Source organism: Halyomorpha halys, unplaced genomic scaffold (genome assembly GCF_000696795.3).
Source record: "Halyomorpha halys isolate HHAL.00 unplaced genomic scaffold, Hhal_1.1 Scaffold1157.1, whole genome shotgun sequence".
Lineage (NCBI taxonomy): Eukaryota > Metazoa > Arthropoda > Insecta > Hemiptera > Pentatomidae > Halyomorpha > Halyomorpha halys.
In genome coordinates, this window is record NW_027108759.1 from 487,416 (window position 1) to 498,631 (window position 11,216).

General features: G+C 30.1%; 1 protein-coding gene across 4 annotated transcripts in view; it reads right to left on the reverse strand.

Moving 5' to 3' along the window:
* Positions 1 to 11,216, reverse strand: part of LOC106688584 (uncharacterized) — a 105,811-nt gene that overhangs the window by 74,209 nt on the left and 20,386 nt on the right. Inside the window, exon 1 of one of the 4 annotated variants that reach the window (XM_067047061.1) lies at positions 4,497 to 4,632. The exons of the other annotated variants lie outside the window; for them this stretch is intronic. The gene's annotated coding sequence lies outside the window, so the exon portion shown is untranslated. Of the gene's footprint in view, positions 1 to 4,496; positions 4,633 to 11,216 lie in introns of those variants that run through there. 4 annotated transcript variants of the gene reach the window in all.

Consider the following 11,216-nt stretch of genomic DNA (forward strand, 5'->3'; position numbering starts at 1 on the left):
AGATTGTAATATCTATCAATAAATAAATCTAAAATCTGAAGACCAAAAAAAAAAAAGATTTAATTTAGGCTTATTTCGACTATTTCTAAGCTCAAATTTTATTGTTTCGGAAAAAATGACACCGGACTATCTTCATTTGGCCACATTATTTCGACTTTTACACAAAGCAATTAATTTCTTTCATTAAAAAATATATTGTAATAAAGTAAAATATAATTTAATATTTCATGAAAGCCTGACCTACATTAAGCAGTTTGCAACAAAAAAATTGTTGCGCCAGTTTTGGAGTATGTTCAATGTAGAGAGAATAATGGTAACAATTGCTCTATCCCCCAAAACCTCCCATTGCTTTGCTATTAATTTGTAACGTAATTGAAGGAAAGCTTGAGAATGAAAAGAAAGCGCATTTTGTTAATGTACAGTCTTCAATAGCTCTCTTAATTATGGTTAATTTCATGGGCTCTCCGTTTCCTGAGAACTATTCAAAGATCAATTTCGGGCACGCGTGTGCTTCTGTTACGTTTGTAAAGGGGTTTTTATTATACAATTTAGGCTACCTCCTAAATTAGTTTCTTTCCTAGTTAATTACTTCCTAAATAAGTTTTAGGAATTTTGATTTAATAACTGTAGCATATAGTCTATCTTTTGGGTATTTTCAATTTTCTAATGTTTAGTTCAGCTACAGCGCTGCTGACTCTATTAGTCTTGCGTATGTTTTATTACTTTTTCTTATTCAAAACGCAATTTAAAAATGAATATATATTGGTGAAGTGGATATAAATGGCCTTCTTTGAAGAATAGTCTCTTTCGGTTTTATTTTTTTAAATTTATGTTTTAATTAAACTCAAAGTAATGATGAAATAAAGCCACCTACACACAAAGACATAAATGGTAGCTAATTGTAGTAGACTGTGAAATGACCGGACTGCAGGCTGTCACAGGACAATAGTGATTTTCAATAACCAGTTCTGTGTGTAAGTGGTAACACCACGGCTGAATGTGAGGAAACTTTTTGGGGGGGGGGGGCTGTAACTGAACTTGAATGGTGAATTGGCAAGCAAAATAATGTACAAAATAATTTGTGCTCAATGTATGTTTTTGAAAACAAACTTATATTGTTTTGGCCCCGATGTACACTAGCAGATAGTTCAAATTTTCAAGAAATTTCCTAAGGGAAATTTAAAAGCCCCTTAGCTAGGTGGCTTGATTTTATTTTAACGACGATTTATTAATAGGTTAATCATCGTAAGTTTTAGCTCATACCAATGGGTTTTTCACAACAAGGAACACAGGAGACAAATTAGAATTTATCCGAAAAAGCGTGAAGGTTATCATAGTAGAAATTTTTACCGCCATAAAGTCGTGTTAAAATTTGATATTCTACAAGGAAATGTCATAAAATATGGCTAGTTCCATTGGAAATCCCAAAATTAGATGCACTGAAGAACAACTGGAGAAGGTTAGAACGTCAATAATACCCTCAGAAATTTAACCATTGTCAGAACAAATTAAATAGAAATTCCAAACATTGTTGAGGTTAGGTGGTTTGAATATGCATAGTGGGTCCTTTTTAATCTTCTCTTTTACTGCGGTACAATACGAACTGGATAGCTACCTCTTCAACGAGTGTACTCTTTGCCATTCTGCTAGGTTTTCAACAGCCCATAGGAGTTAATAACAGGATCAGTCGAATAGCTTGTTGGCTTTTTTGGAATGTTGAAACATTTTAGCAGCCGCTGCTCAATGTGTTGTCTCCAAGAACACCAAGGCTATAGAATTCGAAAACATTTTTAAAGATGGAAGAACAAATAGTTATCATATTTTCTTGTTGACATCCTTATTATTCCGTAATAAATAGATATTGAGGTTTTTCCTTATTGATGGACTCATTGTTGATCGACAAATGCTTGCAAAACTATATCCTGGTAAATTGCGTATACCAAAGCTCAAGTGTAGTTAAATGTAGCTCATCGTTACATGAGCCAAATAGTAAAGATAGCGTGGAAGTGTGTTTCTTGTTCTTAATCTTTGTTTTGTCAGATTTTCCGTAACAGTAATTAGTAAGTAATTTTCTTCAATTCGATCATTACTGAAATTAGTAGTAATATTTGTAATAATACAGAAATATCAGAATCATAAAAATATTATCGAAGAAATATCGCATAAAGTTATGCAAATTAAGCATTGCATAGTTTAGTAAGATTCATTTTTCTTTTCGAAAATTTAATTCTAAAAATAAGTAACGAGTAAAAATAGTTATCAAAAAAGTTGGATTAAAATTAATTGGGGTTAAGTAGTTTTTCAACTATTTAAGAATGAATGAATGTATTATTTGTTGTAAGTGAACACAATAAATTATATTTTTTGTAATAGATATTCATAACAAACGTGAATGTTATTTTGTATGTGAAATAAGGTTTAACAACCGTAACCGAAATTGAAGGCCTTTCGTGCTGCCAGATCACGACAAACTAAAATATCCTTCAGATGTTTTGTAATTTTCATCCATATTCCAACTAAATCCTAAAATCTGTAACCAGCAAATTCATAAACCAAATAAGTCATTAATAATATCCCTATGTTATTCCGGGATATCTATTTTATTTTTAAGCTGCTGGTAAATGAATCACTCAATGAACATAAAACGGTATCATCCAGTAACAATTAAATATAAATTTTTTTCTTAGACATGGCATAGTTTATTATTTTTTTGTATTGAGCATAATTATTAAATATCGGTCAAGAACATCATGTTCGAGGTTATATATGTGTCTCTAAAAATGCCCCAGAAATTTTGACCTTGGTTTCGAAATACAAATATTGGGGGATGAGATTTCGAAAACGCAACCTTGGTTTTGATTTGAAATAATTAACGGCCGTCCATCTAAGAAAAGCTTAATGTCAGTAGGGCACATTGGAGTCGATAGTTTTCACTCATGAAGAGAATATGGCTCCAATCAATTACACGTCATGGATGTGGATCAAATGATCACGATGACAAGGTGTTATCTTATTAAGGTTAGGCGGAGTAGTAAATCTGGATATGCACACTATCATTGTTGTATAAGGCCTGCTTTACTAAAGCCCATTTTTTAAAAATGAATATCAAATAGATTATTTAAAAAAAAAAAATTTATTTTTGGTCAGCTGTGATAATGATACGTAAATGATCAATCTTTTTTTTAAAAATTTATTTATTGTTATTTACAACTGTAAATTATATATACGACTAGTAAATTTGCTATAAGTTATAAAATGACATGATAACAAACATGATATGTGGAGAATCTACCCATTGATAGAACTCCAATAACCTTTCTAGAGAAGATCTCGAGGCCATCCTTATCTGAAAAGAAGACGCCTAGGAGGATTATCAGGTAGGGAACCAATTAGCTAGGTTAGAAACAAGTGGGTTTGGGTGGTTGGGAAGATTATAATGGGAGGATTGGTATCTGGTTCTGGCTATATCGGCAACTTATGGAACATTGAGGTCCTGATGGATTACTTGATTTGTGACAAAGTAGGGAGCATTAAGGATTTTAGACTGTAATAAATGCTCAGTCTAATTCTCAATAATCTCAGAAACCTGGCATTTTAATTTTGGCTTATTTTTAAGTTTTAACATAACGTATTATGCTAAATGCTTTGATAGCACTAATTGCTATCACATATAACTAATTGAAATACTTCGAAAAACATTATTTTAAACCTTATTATTTTGTTTAATATTATTTAAATATCCTAAAATTGGTATTATAAATAATTTTATAAAATATAAAAAAACATTTATTATAAAACATGTATATTGTTGTTTAAATAAAGGTATTTTCTTCAGAAAATTAGCTGTCAAAATGTTCTTAATTCAAACTTGGCCTTGAAACAGTTTTATCACAATTTATTACCGAATAAACTATTGTAGAACTATCACAAAGTATAGGTAGACTAAAATTATTATCACCACTTTGTATTTTAAAAATTTTATCGTGCTATATTTAGTTTCGATACAAATCAAAGTTTAGCCATAGACTATATGTGTTACAGGCCTTTAAGGCAAAAAAAAAAAACCTAATTTCAAAATTAATGATTTACCGGTGTTTGCTATGAGATTGGCTAATATGGTATAGCTATGGTAAATATGGTAAAGCTTGTGAAGTATATTGTGAATAAAAAATACGATATGTTGTTAAAAAGGCAATCAATTAACTTTCTAGCGCTGAAATTCCTATCTGATAATCAATAATAATTTCCTTTTAAAAATATTATTAAACAAAGAGTTTATCGGTTTTAATATATAAAAACATTTTGAAAAACATGAATTTTAATTTTTATATTAGAGCTATCCATTTATACAATAAAATAAGTTTGGATAGTTAAAAATATATCTATATACATAAAATAGGCGATTTGTTAATGAATATTGGTGTTAACATACACTCAGTAACTTATGTGAAACAGTTATGAGTAAATCGATTTCAGTATTCTATTTTGATACATACCTTACAACCATTATAGCTTCAAAAAATGTATTTGTAAGCGGAAACTTTCTATAGCACTTTCCCTCCACTGTCGATTAAAGCACTAAGAACCGTTCCCAAGCCATCGTCGGTCCGGCCACGACTGGGTTCGGGTACTCATTCAGTGTACTCCAACCTTGAGGATTGGAAAAACCTGAATTGCCTCAATTTACATTAATTACTGTGACGCTTCAGCGATAAACGATGCAAGGAAGTCCTCTTCCTGCAATCTAACAAGAAGTCATAGTCTTTGTAAATGACAGTTCTTGACTCCCATTGAATAAAATCATTAAAGGACCTTTGTTATAGCCAAAATAACATTAAAAGCTAGTGTCCAGAATCGCTTTTCTAGTTAACAGGTCTCTCCAGCTTTCTCGACCGGAGGGTAAGCCCAAGTACAGTCAATGCCAAACCTAATGGACTTCACCGAGCTCGTGAATGATTTTTTTATTTGTGTATAATGTTAGTTTTTTTCTTTCTAGAATGTGCGTGGTTGGTTTCTTGCGATTGATATTTATAGATTCATCATCTATGTTTAATTTACCTTATCTCAACAATATTTGGAATTTCGATTCGATTTTCACTAATTAGTAAGAGACGAGTTTAATCAATCAGTATTTAGGAGGGTACTGTTTATTTTCTACTTTTATTCAGTTCTTCTCTAGAACTACTAATTTTGTAATTTTTATTGGAATGGAATACTTTGATTTATGGATTCTAAACGGGTCCTGGAGGCGGAAAGTGCCAAAAATTCACGATTTGTATATAAACGAATATAAAAAAATATAGAACTAAATTAGACAATCTAATTTACTAAAAGAACTCATCTTCCCAACCGGCCGAGCAGAAGAAAATGGCAACTAAGATAATGAAGCATCAATTATGATGATGGATTCTTACAGGAAATTGAAATCGCATTAAACGGAAAATACTTTTTAACGGTTTTTAGCGACCAATGCTTTCATGACACGTATTAAAAAGGGGCCGATATATTTTTTTTTTTTTTTAATCTGTTTTATTATCAAAATCCTTAAAAGAAAGTACCCTCATTCCACTGAAAAATCCAGAGTTAGATATGCTAAAGAACTCACATTTTATAACATTAGATTAAATGATAGGTCATTTATTTGTTTTATTTATTTAATAAATAAATAGTCTGGCGGGCGTTAGATGGTTACATTTATAAATATGGTATATCTTAATTAATATTAATACTTTCAGAGCCCTATTTCATAATAAAGTACAAACTAATACTATTGGTCTTGTAGATTTATCTTAATTCAATTACACAGACTTGTACAATAGTAACTTGTACTTTAGTATTTTTTAATTACTGTAATATAACTAATAGTCATCCCTAATAAGTATTAGTATTATTACCACACTTGTACTATGAACTAATACTATTAGCTTTTATTATGAAACAGGGCTCTAGTAATAAAACTTAATAAAAAAAAAAAAAAAAATACGCAGTGAGAAGGAAATGACCTGACTATTGTTAAAGTACCTCTTTAAAAAGAAATGAACAAAATTAAGAAAAGCAAATAAGGAAACAATTACATTATATAATACAATAAAACAATTACAATAAAGAATATTCCCTCATTTTGTTGTAAGATTTTGATGTGATTTTAAGAAAGAAGACGTTAATAAATTTTATATCCACATTTTCAAATTCCGAAAGAAAGATTGAATAAAAAATGGTATTGCTTTGTTGAAGGAAATAGAAATATATGAGAATCGAGTGGGAATAACACTTTGTAGTACAATGCATAATTGGATAAAACTCGCCGCAGAATTATTCCATAATCCTTGAGTTTCAACCTTCTGTGCGGTCGGGGTAGGAACCAATTGTGGTTGACATTAACAAACATACCTGGGACTATTTTGTTCCTTCAAGTATAGTCCGAGTACAGGGCCACTCTACGTGTCTCAATTAAACATGTAACTGTTAATGAATATCATTAAGACCTCTATTATTATATAACTTTGTTTAATCTTCTTACTCCTTTCACTTTTGTTATAACCATCACAATTATTACTTAATTCATCATACCAATGGAACAGGATGTAGTCAGCTTTCCTTTGTAAAAAAAATTGTAATAAAAATTGTTTTTGTAATAAATAAAAAGAATAATATGTATTTATTTTTATACATCTACGATCTTTCGAATCATTTATTATATTATTTTTAGTAAAATTTATTTTATTCTGTATGAGTTCTGTAAATCGAAAGAACTTTTTGTGTACATCACATCATCCACATTGACAGGAATGACATCCTCACAACAGAAGAACGACGTAGAATCAAACAAAGAGTTACGATTGACATATCTTTTAGCAGCCTATTCGAAACGACAAGAGTATTTCAATGTGAGCCAAGACGTTTTACAAGTCATATACTTTCCATTGCCAGCAGACAATCGAATTGGATAACGCTATGATTGAGTTCTTTGCTAACTCAAGGTTGAATCTTCGGATAGTCGTTGAAGAGGGGTCTTCCTACTAGGTTTCACAAATTGTCTTCGATGTTCATGGGAGACATTTGCATTGCTGTTGAATGTGCAATATTCAACGTGCCTACTAAAGATACTTGATGAAAACATTACTTCACTTCTATTCTGTATGTGTGAGAGATTCTGGGTAATGTTTGATATGGTTTCATCATAGATCGTGAGCTAAGTCTAGCCCGGTGAGGTTAGAGAGGTAAGTTTGGATCAATTCTAACTAGCAAACTGTTGCCGTAGCAAAGTATTCCTCAAAAATGTATCAATAACATTTTAACGTGAATGGAAAACATATTTCTGAGGAAGGGGGTGATTAATGTTGACGGGTCATATAATAAGTTCACAGCTTTGAGCATATTTTACCATTTTTTAAAATTGTAGTTATTAAAAGTTTATTTTTTTCGTAATAATTGTCGCATCGACTGTACACGTCTCCACTTTAAAGATAAAAGGCATTCATCTGAATTAGCTTTTAGCTAAAGCAGAATCAAGAACATTTTACGATTTATTGGTCGAGAATAAACATAAAGAGTTCTAATATGAAGACAATGTCCGAAAGCATCAAAATAGTAAATGAAATATGTGATATTTCATTTGAAAACTATTTGTGTTGTTTATAATCAACTAATTAAAAAGATCAAATAATTAACATTTTTATTTAGTTCAATAAAATATTGTAGTAAACTATCTATTACAAGGTTGAATTTTTATTACATGAATTGGTTGTATCTATTAAAATCTCAAATTGATGTGTAAACAGATATAGGTGTTTTATTTACGTTCTCTTTATATATTATTTTTCCACTAAATGTTTCATTAGGCAATTAATGATAATTTGGATCCAATGTTTGTCTGATGTGAAGTGAATTCCAATGTAAATAAAATAGTCATATTAGTCTGTTTCATTCTGTCGTTTGCAGAACTAATAATTATAACAGACCACTGACTGTACTAATTGATTCCTAAATACGTTTTACTTTCGAAAAAATTGTGGCATCATTCAGTGATTCTGTCAAGTTCACTCCTGAAGAAACTTAGGGTAAATCAAGGTTTAACCTATTTACGAAGAACGGCAAGAAGCAATTATCTCTTTTAATCGAAGTAGAAGGCCGTAACGGGGTGAAATTAAAGGAAACGGTCTGTCTAGCGAAATGCTGAATATTTTTTGAGCCTAAACTGAACCTTTTTGATATTTCATTCAGATCTGATAAAAATCTATGTTACAAGCTTGTCTCCGACTATCCGTCTGTGGATATTGACCAAATATCATCCGTCATATTGAATGAATAAATGTGAAAGTCAAGTCCATCTGGTCTTTTGTACTTCGTTTATAGGATTAAAATACCGAAAAGTACTTTATTAATTCATGTTTCCTCAACAAATTAATATAATAATAATTATTTTATATTAGTCGTTTCGGTTATTAATCACTTTTTAAAATATCACATGAGTAAACAGCAGAATGTTGCATTTTATTATCTAAAGAAAAAAAAATTACGAATGATGTTGAAATAACAATAATAATAAATACCTGAGAGATTCTTTTTACATTTCCTAACAACTGAAGTATGAATTTAATGAGCTGGAAAGAGTAACTTGAAAGCAATACAGAGAAAGTGCCGAAGAGAAAGGAGTCCGTATAGTTAGGAGTTTTTTGCTGTATCTTAATTTTTATAAATGCTTTTTATATTCGTCGATCTCTAGGGTCCGTGTTCGCACTAATTCGCATATAAAAATAGACGAAATGCGAAAGTCTGCAGAGTTATGAATATAGTTTCTACTACATCAATAAGAAATAGCCAGTTGAGGATTCATTAACGGTTATAAGAAAAACATTCCACAACTAGTGGAAACTAAGTTAACAATTTATATATCTTTATACAAGTATTATTATTCATTATCATTTTTTTTAAAAATGAAAATTGACGACTGGAGACAAAACCCTAATTGTTTCCTTCCCAACTCTTTGTAGCTATAATATAGGAGGTAAAAGATAATGGACACAATCCCAGAAACAGTTCAGTTTATGGACGGTGGAGTTCACCAAATCATTAACCTCAGGAATGGTTCTTTAATTAGATTCCTCTTTCTTCTTATTTAAATAATTATACAATTTAAATTTTATATTAGCTGTTAACGTTCCTGATAAAGTATTCATTGTTCATTTGATGAATTTTCCACAAGTTCATGAATGTAATTTTCCACAAGCAAACATTTCTTGCCTTATTACGTTTCTTTTTGCGTTCTACGAACCAGAATGTCACTATCTTCCGAAGAAATTTTAAATTTGATTGAAGATTACGAAAATGTATACCTATTATTTTAGTACTTATTACTTTAAAATATTTCATTGTTTGTAATGCAGCAAGTAGGTAACCGTTGGGGAAAAAAAGACACCTTTCATTGGTAACATAAATTTATTATCTCTATTTCAATAATTAAAAAATATTATTTTCAAATAATATCAGTTCGGAAGACGGTGACATTTTGATATGTAGAATAGGAAAGAGGTAAAGAATGAAGGAATTGGTTACGCTTGCTATTGCGATAAGCACCGTGAAGGCTCAAAGGCTTGGTAGCAAATATCAAATTACTTTATTAAGTTAATGTATGTAATTTAAAAATATCAGGATTTCATAAATAAAAATTATTTACCTTTGTGAATGGTAAATATTTATTTTATGATTAATAATTACTTCATTTAGGCAGGAATCGAAAAAAAGTGTTAATTTAATATAATACTTTTATTTTTTAGTGGAGTAAAAGTTTTATTCGCAAATAAATTTTGAAAATATGTATTTAAAATTTGTATTCTTCAAAATCTAAGATAAAAGTTTTATCATTATTGTTATTTTCAAACTATGGGGAAAACTTTTAAAATAATAAATGTTTATTTTTTATGAATATTTATATTCTAGCCGAGTAGCCTTGAATCATATAAAATTTCAGGTACAAAAAGGTTTTGAACAAATCATTGAAAAATAAGTAAAATCACAACAACCTGATTTTATTTTTTTGCCTGTTAGGATAATCGACGCTGTGTTTGCATTACAGTAGAAATCATGGAAATAATATAATATTTTTCCTTCTAAACATTAAAAAAAATCCCAAATGAATTGAAAATCCGCTGAAACTTTTATCTACGAAATTTTTGAATGGAAGTTTTGATTTTTTTTTAATTACGAATAAAAACGTGTTGGTAAAAATGTTTAAATTCAACTTATTGTGAGAAGTGGATAATTGTTTCAGTCTGCATTTCGGTAATGTCATAATTATACCTTCCTTTAATCATTAATTTTGTAATCTTGTTGTTTATTGTTTATTACTAAGTTACTTTTTGTATCTATAGAATAAATTACTAACCTTACTTAATTACTAAGCTTGCCCCGAAAGCAAACTAACATTTCCATTTAAGGGATAGTTTTAAAAATATATCAATTTTTACTGTTTTACCGATTAGTTTTCCTATATTTCAAAAAACTTTCGAAGCCTTTGTCCAACGTACTCCATTTCGTATGCTGACCAATGCATCCTAAACGGTAAAAGTCTTTATAAATGGTTACGAGCTAATATGGCAGGATGAAAGATTAGCTTATTAATTGTCCTTAATGGCGTAGGTCCTTGGCCGTAGGCTGACTCCCAAGTAGCCTCAGAGCGGACCACTTTGTAGTCCTTCTGTTCCTCCGGCCTTGTCCTACGAGTCTCTTTCAGCACGCAAAGCTCTACACACTGTGTCTCTATTACGTCATAATTAAATTTATGTATTAATAAGGTTTCGTTTGAGGACGTTCCAAAACAAGCCAAGTTTGTGGCTGTTGTTTCTCCATTATAATTATGATTTGACGCTTCTAGTGAAACAGCATGAAGTGATTTGTTAAAAATTCACTAGTCATTGTGAAGCGTTGACGGATCGAGAAGGAAAAGGATTGTAAAGAGGGAGTGTAGTGAGGCTCGTCGCCTAAAATTAAAGAAAATTCAAATTTTTTAAATAATTTTATATTATATCCTCCAAATTTTTATTACAAAAAAAAGTTTTATATTGAAATAACTGGATATTTTATATTTTGAAACTGATTTCCCATAAATGTTTGAAGAAGAAGAGATTTATTTATTGATAGATATTACAATCTGCCACACAGTTGTGGGCAATAGGTAATATTGATAAATGATCACATACATACTAAAATAAAAAAAA